The sequence below is a fragment of the Triticum dicoccoides genome, chromosome 3B, assembly GCF_002162155.2.
Source record: "Triticum dicoccoides isolate Atlit2015 ecotype Zavitan chromosome 3B, WEW_v2.0, whole genome shotgun sequence".
NCBI classification, from domain to species: domain Eukaryota; kingdom Viridiplantae; phylum Streptophyta; class Magnoliopsida; order Poales; family Poaceae; genus Triticum; species Triticum dicoccoides.
Window position 1 is genome coordinate 702,881,377 of NC_041385.1, and position 12,045 is coordinate 702,893,421.

The window sequence follows — 12,045 nt, forward strand, 5'->3', positions numbered from 1 at the left end:
AGGCAAACCAGCAAACACACACACACACACACACACACACACACACACACACATCCAAAGAGATTTGGTTGCTTCATATATATGACTAAATAGATGAGTTCAGAGGGGGGAGGTTTGGCTAAAACACTACCTGCACTCCACTTAACTAGATCACAATTTCAGAAAGAATTATCACAATAATCAACATGAAGAAGCACAACCCCCACCGACAGACCACAAATCCACACTGAAATCAAAACCTAGCCAGGAGGAATCAAACACCTACATCCACAGAGACAATGGGAGAATGAGGTAGAGCTCATATTTGCTACTCCAGCGGAATCAAGCCACTAGACATACATCTACATCAAAACGGGCAAGGGGAATTAGACGCCCAGGGGAATCAAATACCCACTACTACATCTAACAACAAAAAAGGCCAGGGCGATCAACCATCTACACATACATCTACGTCAAATGTGCTAGTAGAATCAAAACGCCTGGGGGATCCAAACACATACCACTACATCTACCACAAAAGGCCCAGGGGAATCAAAATACGTGCACCTTCATCCACATCAAACGTCAGGGGATCGAGCCAAACTACGAGATCTGGAAGGGACAGGAACACCAAAATTGAACAGGGAAAGGGAGAAGACAAGGACAAACCACTACACACCAACCGAAATCACAATCACTGGAGCGGAAATGTTGAAGATGGAGAAGAGGGAGAGCTCGGATTGGCCATGGAGGAAGAAGAAATCGCAAGGACTCCCATCCTTTCGGTGCCGCCTAACGAGAAATGGGGAGAGATTAAAAGGAAAATTAAAAATAGAAGTGGAAAAGGCAGCGAGCTAACGGGCTGGCCCGGAAACTAGAGCGCACCCGGCATGAAAAAAACCAACTCCAAGCGCGAATCTCCGCGCAAAGATCAGATCGGAGAGCCAGAAATTCAAACGAAGACGAATTGCAGCTGAGAACCAAACACCTCCAGACAAAATCTGAACGGCCCGTGCATACATAGCAGCTGAATTTCAAAAAATCCAAAAGCCCACACATGCCAAATGAATCTTGGTTACAGATACTACTAGTTAGGAGTTGAAAGTACAGAACACAGAGCACAGAATGGTAACTTGAGAGTTGAGAAACATGAAAGGGAATGAAAGAGTGGTAGTATTGGAGATGCGTCAAAGAAAAAAGCACACCTCTCAACCATCGTGGCAATGCCATCATAAAGAAAATCTTAGTTCTTCTTTCCATAACATAGCTGTGTAAAAGAAAGGGAGCACACAAAGATCATGCTGAGAATTCTCACAAGTCAGCGGCCGTGGGGCTAATGAACAAGAAGAAAGGAGGGAAACACGAACAGCACGACCACATCTGTACACCTAAACAGCAAGAAGAAAGGAGGGAAGCTCTGGTCGCGGTTGCGTGCTAGAGATGAGAAGGGGAAGGGACAATGGCAGCTACAGGACGAGGAAAAAAAATCAAAAATAGAGAGAAACCGGACGGTGCCGCCAGCGAGGGGAAAAGTAACGGGTCTACTCGAAATTTTAGCCGGCCCGATAAGGAAAAAGAAGTACACCGAGACGAAGGAACAACCATGACCTGATGAACCAATGATCCAGGCCATGGCGAAGAGGAGCACCGCAGACATGGCTCTCGAGCTTCGGGGAAGAAGAAGAGCGTGGGCTTGTGCAGCGGTAACATGCACCGGTGACGACGACGTGCGAAGGTAAAGTGGCGCGGCATGGACACGGGCGGGACGCGCGATTCCCTCCGTGACAACGACGCCGTCTGTGTGGCCGGCGCCAGTGCCACCATCTTCTCTGCTGCTGCTGGCTAGCGCACCAAGAATCTTAGCGAATCATGGCCGCACCCCCGAGGAATCTATCTGAAACTAAGATTTTCATCTCGATCGATGCAAAGACCCAGCATGTTCAACAATCTGTAAGCTCGGTCACCGCGCGGTCAGATGTGTGCTTTCCTCGGCGCCTTCTGCAAATCAAGACCCACTACGTTGAACAATCTGTAATCCCGTGGCTTTTTGCTGCAGTGCAGAGGTACACAAAGCCGTGGGGAAGCAGCCGTACTCGTTCTGTATCTCAGCCTCTCAGGGTAGCCACACGTTCCGTAGGAACGAAGAAAGGGTGAGTTGTTTGTCAGCACAACCGTATTTTTCTACTTCCTCTGTCCAGAAATACTTGTCCTAAAAATGGATAAAATAGATGTATCTATAACTAAAATAAGTGTAGATATAATAAATTTTAGGACAAGTATTTCTAAACAAAGAGAGTAGTTATTAAATGATATCGGCAATTAAGTAAACAAGTACTCCCTCCATTTCAAAATAGATGACCCAACTTTATACTAAAGTTAGTATAAAGTTGAATCATCTATTTTGAAACGGAGGAAGTATGCAAGTAAAACATAATAAAAAAATATTGCAAAACCATTATTAATATAATTTTTAATGGTACCACGCATTCATGTCTTTTTTTAACATCGTTACCAACTAATTAGGGGTCAAGTACTGAGGAAGGCTGACTATTCTCCCAAAAAAAATCTGACTATGGACGCAAAGTTTCTCAGCCCGAGCTCAAATGAGCTCGGATGAACAATAAAATAAAAAATATAAATCTGATTATTTTTTGTGACAAATATTGACAAAAGTTTCAAGTGCTTGCAAAAAATCGTCATCGAATCACATTCCTAGAAGGCGTGGCAAAAACAAAAATCAATACTCTGAAAATGCTACTTTCAAGAGCATTTTGGAGCATTGGTCTTTTTTTTACCACGTCTTACAAGAATGTGATTACATGACGAATTTTTGCAAGCACTTAAAACTTTTGTCAATGTTTGTTATAAAAAAAGTACATTTTTTTTATTTTACTGTTCGCCGAGCTCATTTGAGCTCGGGAGTAGAAGGACACTTTCATCTGACTATTTATTTTCTACAAGAACATAGGCATTAGATTATGATCAAAGGAGTATAACATGAATGATTTGAGCAAGTCTATTCTTGCGTAACCCATTAACATAATTTTGCACGCACTAATGAAAAAGTTTAATAGCGTTTACACATGGATTGTATCCTTCCTTGGTCCCTTTTATGCCGGGAGCATTCAGGAGGATAAAATAACGAAACTAGTGGCGGCAAATGTTTTTTTCTTGAGCAGCAGTACAGATACAAGCGCTCATACACACGCGCATACACTCACCCCTATGAACGCACGCACGCACACCCTACCTCTATGAGCACCTTCGAGAGACTGAGCCGGCATATCATATTGAAATTTACGAAGTCACCGTAGGCGCCTCGTCGTCGACGGGAATGTCTCCTCCCACTGTGTCCACCTAATCAACTCAACCACAGGTTTAGTCTTTTTTGTTCTGACTTTTTTTGACGGTTCATAATTGCATATAGCCGATTAACTGTGATTAAGTGGATTAATGTTCAACCAAGACTAACGTGATAACCAACTACACCACCCAGACAAGTTGTGACATGATTCAAGTATAGATTTATTAGTAGCTTACACGGTTTTTACAAGCTTAAACCAGATGATCACCTTGAAAACTTCTTTGCGGTGCTAAAGGCTTAAAACTTGGTAACCAAATATTGATAGTTGAAGTCTTAAGCTTAAACAAAATTAATATGCAGAGTACTAGAGCGGTGAGAAACCAAACTGCTGAAACATTGTACTAGAGCGATGAGGGAGTACTAAAGCTAATAAGCAGCAAGCAATCCGGTCAGATCGACGCCATGCAGGCTGGAGTACTAAAGGTGGATCCTTGGCCGACTTTACGACCCGTCACTGTTTAGTTATCCATTTTGCTGACCATCGACCACTGCCCAACAAGCAATCGAGTCCAACGGTGCTCACTCGTCAGATCTGGCCATGCACGGACAAAAGGCCTCAGAGGGGAGCATGGGAATCACTGTGTGGAACAGTAAGGCCAAGTGCAAGGAAGTGAGGAGGAAAGCGGCCGCACCGGAGGAAAAAGGAGAGTGAAAGAGAGAGTGAGACCAGTCACAGCTCTGGTGAATCGGATTTGTGTTAAAGAAAGTAGAAAAATTAAGAGGCAGGTGCACAACTCCGGCTACAAATTGGCCCCTCGATCGTGCTGCATGCATCAGATCAATCGCTCCATCGATCGCTACTACGGCCTGGCCCGGGGCACGGCCAAGGGCGGCGCGCCGGCCGCACGCGTGGCCTCGTACAAGGTGTGCACCACGGACGTGTGCCCGGGCTCGGCGCTGCTCAAGGCCATCGACGACGCCGTGAGCGACGCCAGATTCTCAAGCCCCCGCGCGCGCGGCGCGCCCTCGCAGGACCTCACGGGAAGCCTGTCGCCGTGTCGCGCACCGCCACGAACGTGGGGCCGTCCGAGTCCGACGTGACGTATGTGGCGTCCGTCGAGGCGCCGCCGGGCCTGTCCGTGAAGGTGTCGCCCCAGCGGCTGCTGTTCTCGTTCACTTCACTTCCTTCTATGCACCATTTTTCGACTATCAGTACACCATTTATTCCGTGACTCACTTGGTAGAGTTAACGTAGTGGAGTATTTGCGCGCCCAAGTCGGCGCCCACCATGGAGAAGGCGAAGATGCCGGTGTCGGGCGGCACGTCCATGCCTGTGTCGTCGATCAACACCAGCCCCCTCGCCCCGGCGTCCTCCGCGACGAGCTTCCTTATCCGCCGCGACACCGTCGAGTCCGTGGCGACGCACACCAAGATCTTCCCGGCCACCTTGCGCGCGCGCAGCGATCCTGGACTGCAGTTGCTGCAATGCAATACGTCGAGGTGCGCTTCGCTGGCGCCGGGGCCAGCAAGGGGTACGCGTACGGCGCCATCACCTGGTCCGATGGCGCGCACGCCTTTCGCGCCGGTTAGAGCAACTTTAGCAGACCCCGCAAAAATTCCGGCGAGTATATGGGCTTGGACCAATTTTTCGGCCGGAACAGAGCCCGCATACTCGCCCCGCCCGCAATTTTTTTTTGCCCCAGCCTGCATACTATAAGTGCGGTTCCACGACCCTTTTGCGGGTCCAAATTCTATCCCTCCGCCGCCGCGAGCCACCCGATTCCCCTTTCCCCTCTCCCAATTTCTCGCCGCCAGCGACCCTCCGCCCCGCCTCCAGCCGCCATATGGGGGCGAATGTGGAGCTCCGGACGCGGCTCCGGCAGCAGATTCGACCGTGAGAGGGACCCGAAGCGCGAGCGGCGCGTCCGGTCTGACGGCGCGAGGAAGCGCGGCGCCCAGAAGTGGACCAACCATGGGCTGTCGCCGCCGGCGAGCTTCGAGCGCCGCGAGATGGAGGAGTACGACCGCCGGCGCGCGTCCTTCTCCTCCGCGAGGTCTTCCTACGTCGGATCCTCCTACTCCGCCGCCGCGGGGTTCCTCCCCGTGAAGAGGGAGTGGTCGGACGAGGAGGAGGAGCCGGAGCCACCGGCGCCGTTCGCCTTTGTCCCGGTGAAGGAGGAGCCCGCTCCGCTCGGCCGCCGCGGAGTCGTCGGGCCCGAAGACTTTGTCGCGGACTTCGACGCCGTTGCCGCCGCCATCGCCGAGCGGAGCGTGCGCGAGGAGGAGGAGCGCCGGCGCCACGCCGAGGAGCTCGAAGCCCTCGAGTGGCAGCAGGCAGTCGCCGACAACGTCGCCACCAACGAGAAGGCTGACGAGTGGCACCGCATCCGCGCGGAGCAGGTGGAGAAGTACGTCGATCTGTGCAGCTCCGGCGAGGAGGATTGAGCGTCCGGCTCCTCCACGGCGTCGTCCAGTTTGCCGGGACCTCGCCGCCGTCAGATCCGATCCCCTGGTACTAGTTTGACGTAGTATGTAGTATAGCTATGCTTGTAGTTTGTTGATCATGTAATGAACTATGTAGTATGTGATGAACTATGTTTATGCAATTTCTGCCGCAAAAATATATTTTTCAAAATATGCAGGTTTAGATACGGGTTTTGCTCGGCCGCGCATGTCTTTGACCCGCAAAACGCGACCTTCGTCAAACCGCAAACGCGTTTTGCGGGTCGTATTTTTGCGGGGTCTGCTAGAGTTGCTCTTAGTGTTGTGTGATTGTCTTTGCCTCAATTTACGTAAGAATAGGATTTTCCTTTTTCACCTCTACCACCAGACTACCCACAGATCCTCCTGTAGACTGAGAACAGATTCAGTCAAAATCACGGTCTGCCTCCGTTGCGTGCAGCATAGCTGGTGGGGTAGTCATGCTGTACTCATGTTTTATGGGCTTATGGCTTCCTGTAGGCCCGCAAAACGTAGATTAGGTTCCTAATTAATGTATTTCCTTTTCTCAATGTCCCCCCGGGCTCCCCATGTAATTCCAAGAAGACCACCAATCATTTCTTTACTCTTTGTTTTCCTCAAGTACTGTTGATCAACAAGTCGTGCATCTTAAGTTAAAAAAAAACAAATCGTGCATCCTATGTACGGATCGGATCCTTGTCACAGCTTCTTCTGAATATAAAGCTTAATCATTTAATTTCAACACAAACCGACCTTAGCTCAGTTGGTAGAGCGGAGGACTGTAGTGTTGCAGATTAATCCTTAGGTCGCTGGTTCGAATCCGGCAGGTCGGAAATTGTTTTTGTCTACATTTCCTCTTTCTTTCGATCCTTCTTATGACGATTCATGGGCCGCTTGATTGGGATGTACCACGATTTTTTTGGGCGGCTCCCTGTCTGCTTTTGGGCCAAAATCTCCATACCATAAAAAAAAACTTTGAAAACCATGCTTTGGCATGTGATGGAACACTTAAAAATACTAGTCAATGGTTCGAATCCGGCAGGTCGGAAATTGTTTTTGTCTACATTTCCTCTTTCTTTCGATCCTTCTTATGACGATTCATGGGCCGCTTGATTGGGATGTACCACGATTTTTTTGGGCGGCTCCTGCTTTTGGGCCAAAATCTCCATACCATAAAAAAAAAACTTTGAAAACCATGCTTTGGCATGTGATGGAACACTTAAAAATACTAGTCAATGTGTATGTGCAATGCACGTTAATTTGGAAGTATATTAAGTGCATGTGGATATTAAGTAGGATATTTTTTGCGTGTTATTATGTAATTAGCATTATGTTTGGCATGGAATTAATTACACGCTAAACGTGTTGAGCGCTCAACATTGAAACAGGAGCAGTGCTAGGCGTACAATGAATTCTTATATGAAGTTGTACAACACTGCTCAATCACCCTCCGATCAAATCTATGCATCAACGGCAATGGTGGGATCACTTGGTCGGACGTGAATCGTACATCAAAAATCATACGTGGAGTAATTTCGTTGAAGCAGTCTAGTTCGTTGTATTGACATGATTTGATGGCTGAGATTAATTGGATCTGCCCTTTTGGCTTTTTTTATATTGGTATAGATATAGGTGAAAAAACTTAACACTCATAAAAAGGTTGCGTGCATCACAGAGGCTGGAAGAAATAATTTTTTGAGCTCATCAATAGAGACATATCGATACCAGCCGGGGGATGAGGAAAAAAACCTCCTGGCCCATTTATTACAGAAGAAGGATTCGGCCGTGGCGCCGTCACCAGCCGGGTCTCCACGCTGTGTTGCGGCTAGGAACAAGTCTTTCTGCCCGCTTGGCTTGCTACGTCGGCCGATTAGGTTGCCTTGTTGGCTCGACTGGGTACTTTGTGGTTGTCGAGGTTGATCAACGGACGGTATGTTCAAGTCATCGACAATGACACAATAAGTCTACTATGTGTTTTCTGACGGCTACTCCATGGGCAATGTCACAGCGGTGGCAACTTCCATGACTATGGCGATCAGTCCAGCGCGGATCGAGCAAGATGGATCACTGGAGATTGGTTCGATGGGTTCGCATGCCTAGACATCAAAGTCGGCCAAGACCGGTGCGCTGGATAAAGAAGTGGTGACGAAGGATGGGCCGGCCTTGGGCAAGGGGGCATGGAACAATGCAGATGCTTCAGGGGTCGCCGTACATGGGGGGTCGGGGACGGGGCAGATATTGGCGAGCCTGCTCCAGTGTTGTGTGTTAGTACATCGGGGTCGTCATCCTGGTGTGAGATAGAGGCGGTGTTGGTGGTGTCAGCATTCCCAGAGGCGACGTGGAACACATCATCGTCAACGACATCTACATGAGTAGTCACGGCAACAGGGACGACGACCTCCGCTAGTCACTGCGGCGGGGGTAGCGGACCTCGAGGACTGTGATAATGAGATCAAGGGGCGCAATGGCTCATCTACAGTATTTGTGGTCGTGTGTGACGCTTATTGGTATCGCAAAGTGGATTTTTGTTTGGTGTGAGGGTATCAACCCTCGCACAATGAGGTTTGAGGAGCCAAAAGGCAGAGCCCGGCGTTGGTGAGCAATGGGCGCATTGGTTCCCCATCAACATCTAGCCATGGGCACCGACTCCGGTGGCATGGTGGATGCTAAAGTGCAACTAGCGTCGGTGTGGAGCGGCAGCGGCCAGATCCACACCAAGACATGGGCGTCCACCTGATGGACGTTTATCCATTTTTAAAGGCGTTGCGGTGGAGGAAGTTAACTTAGTCATAGGTGTTATCGCATATCTTGTGATGGTTCCGTCATGATTGTCTATGTTTTGTACTCTGTGTGCATCATGATGATGCAAAGGTTTGGGGTCTAACCTCCTTTTCAAAATAAAATAAAATATAGATGTCTAGCTTCATCAATTCATAAACATGGCAGTTTGCTCAGATGGTTTGTGGTAACTTAAATTATTAAGCTATGGTTACTATTAGGTTCATTTGCCATCATGGACGGGGATGAGTTGGCCATTAATTCATTTGTTATGATGTAGATAGCATTTTTTTCATGAATTTGTCATGTGTACATCACACACATAGTTTATGATTTTCCATCATGTTCGAAAACAAGAAACTCTAAATTTGCCATGTGAACATCACATACAGTTTATGATTTTTCATCATGTTCGGAAACAAAAAAAAACTCTATTTGCCATGTGAAACACCACAACATTTTATGAATTTTCCATCATGTACGAAAACACGCACAAAATCTAAATCTACCATGTGATCACTGCAAAACATTTTTTTTCTGAAGTTGCCATGTGTTACAACACATTTTTTCCCCAAAGTTGCCATGATGTGTAGAACAAATATTTCAAAATTTGTCACGTTTCCATGATTTTTCAGAACATATGTATAACAATATAGTTGCCCATGATATACAATTGAATTTGCTATTCGTCCATTACATATTTCCAAAAAAATTGCCATGTCACTATTAATTTTTTTTAATTTTCCATCATGTACGAAAACAGAAAAAAGGTTTTGACATGTGACTAGTGCATTCTTTAAACAAGAGTTGTCATTTCTCATAAAACAACTATTTTGCAAAGTTGCCATGATGTGTACATTTGTTTTCAATTTTCCATAATTTTTCAGAATTTATGTACAAATAATATAATTTCCCATGATATACAATTAATTTGCCATGTGACCATTACATAATTTCCAAACACTTGCCATGTTTTGTTCAACAAAAATCTTAAACTTGCCATGTCACAGTTACAAATTTTCTTAATTTGCCACATTTTGGGGAATTGAAATCTTCTAAATTTTCCTTGTACATACTTACATTCTTTTTCACCTTGCTTTTGATTTACGAATATTACTTTTTTGAGATATTTTATGTGACCGGTTAATACATTTTCCAAATTTTGCCAGGCTTTTAGAGGAAAAAATCCCTAAAAGTTTCATGTGACCAATAGAACATTTATCTAAATTTTCCATTATTTAGGACACATTTTAAAAAATTGCCATGTGACTGTATAAATTTTCCATGAGTCAAAGAACAAATTTCTTAATTTTTCCATGAATGGGACGATTTTTCATGTACATATAGATAGTTGCCATTACTCTAGTGAAATAATTTTCTAAATTTGCCATGAGTTCAGAGAACAAATTTCTAAAGTTTTTGCCATGTTATCTCTGAAAGATCATTGCGTTTTTAGAAATTTCACCTTTATAGAAAATTCCCCATGCCATTTTTTTGTTGGATGTAGGTCAAAAAAGGTAGAAAGGTAAAGTTGACATGATTTGTTGAGTAAGTAAAACAAAATTTGCCATGATATTAAAGCATGGCAATGCTTTCCGCGTAGAGAACTGCCATGCTACAACATTGACAGTTGCCATGTGTAGAATTGCCATCCCGCAACACAAAGATTTGCCGTGCTTTTTTTTCGTTGAGATTGTTTCATATTGCAATTTTGGGGATACCTCCAAAATTTATGCATTTTAAATGATTTTTATATGACAATTTTGCGCATTTTTGTACTTGTTATTTTTTTGCCTTTTTATTATCATGTACCAGTTTTTGTGTGTGAATTGCAACTTGTTGTTAAAAGCAGCTAACTGGGCATAGCCCCCTTTTTCCGCTCGTTTGAATTTAGTTGTCCAGAGCATAGAAAACCAACTGCAATGAACGTTCTGACCACTAAACCAAGTCAAATCGATAAACCAGTTATAGTGAATGTCAACTCGCTGCCCCTGAGAGCTAGGGTTCGTGCATTAGTGGTGTCCTTTATTTTCGGCACGTTCCATCCGTCGATGCGATGGCAACAAACGAGTGGCGGTGGATTCAGTTAAAAATGATTTTTGTGCTGGCTTAAATGTATTTATAAGTTTTGACATTGTATTTTATATGGTTGATTAATCAGGCTCATGACCTGAAGATTGCAGGTTCAAATCATAGCATTAAAACCAGCATTCTTAAGTTCAAAATAAAAAGGTCGGACGAGAAAAAGGGAGAGCTTCCCGTTGATGGTTCTCATGTAGCTGGATTTCCCGGAGCCACAAGAATTCTTATAATGAGATTCCAACTAGTACCTTTTATTTTGAAATTTTAAGAAGAGCCGCTCTTTGGAGAGTACGATACAATGACAGTTGTAAGTTTTTTTTTGCGGGTAACAGTTGTAAGTTGTGTGTATGTGTGGGAGGCTGATTCATTATCTATCGTTGGCATGTATGGTAGAACCCGTCGGGGATGCCTGAGAGGCAGTGGTTTACCTGTGGCCTATGTTATGTTAGTGGTTTGAATTCGCATATCTCCTTTCTCATAGGGATAATTGGTCAACATCTGGATATTTCTTTTGTATCCACTTTTCTCAAATATATTGATCTAGATAGTAGAATAATAAAAACTTGATTAAAATGTACACTTTAGTCTTTTAACAATTCAGTACATAAAAACTAGTTTAACTGATGCATTTTGGTAAAAAAAACTGCTCGGAGAGGATTTTTTAGAACACTGTTTGGAGAGAATGATGATGCTGATATGGCTGACACTTGTGTATGGAAGACCACACTATGAGAGTTAGGGCATCAGGACTGGGCAATGCTCGTCCGGTCAGTGTTTGAGCGTGTTCATTTTGACTTTCTATTTTTTCATTTATACTGTCATGTTCTTTATTTTCTTTCTCATGTATCCGATCACATGGTGGAGGAGAGACAGCGTGATAAAATCATAAAGAAACAAAAACACGATTTGTGGTGTGCAGTTGTTGGGGAACATAGTAATTTCAAAAAAATTCATACGCACACGCAAGATCACGGTGATGCATAGAAACGAGAGGGGAGAGTGTTGTCCACGTACCCTCGTAGACCGAAAGCGGAAGCGTTAGAACAACGTGGTTGATGTAGTCGTACGTCTTCACGGACCAATCAATCAAGCACCGAAACTACGGCACCTCCGAGTTCTTGCACACGTTCAGCTCGATGACATCCCTCGAACTCCGATCCAGCCGAGTGTCGAGGGAGAGTTCCGTCAGCACGACGACGTGGTGACGATCTTGATGTTCTACCGTCGCAGGGCTTCGCCTAAGCACCGCTATGATATTATCAAGGTGGACTATGGTGGAGGGGGGCACCGCACACGGCTAAGAGATCCAAGGGATCAATTGTTGTGTCTAGAGGTGCCCCCTACCCCCGTATATAAAGGAGCCAGGGGGAGGGGGTCGGCCGGCCAGGAGGGGCGCTCCAGGAGGAGTCCTCCTCCCACCGGGAGTAGGACTCCTCCCTTCC

At 45.7% G+C, this 12,045-nt stretch overlaps 1 protein-coding gene and 1 non-coding gene across 2 annotated transcripts in view; one reads left to right on the forward strand and one right to left on the reverse strand.

The window, feature by feature from the left end:
* LOC119277982 (COBRA-like protein 1) overlaps positions 1–790 on the reverse strand; it is a 7,210-nt gene extending 6,420 nt beyond the window's left edge. Inside the window, exon 1 of the mRNA XM_037559338.1 lies at positions 649–790. The gene's annotated coding sequence lies outside the window, so the exon portion shown is untranslated. The remainder of the gene's footprint in view (positions 1–648) is intronic.
* Positions 791–6,491: 5,701 nt separating this feature from the next.
* Positions 6,492–6,576, forward strand: TRNAY-GUA. The gene is given in 2 exon segments: positions 6,492–6,528; positions 6,541–6,576. It is a non-coding gene; the product is annotated as a tRNA-Tyr (tRNA).
* Positions 6,577–12,045: the final 5,469 nt, after the last annotated feature.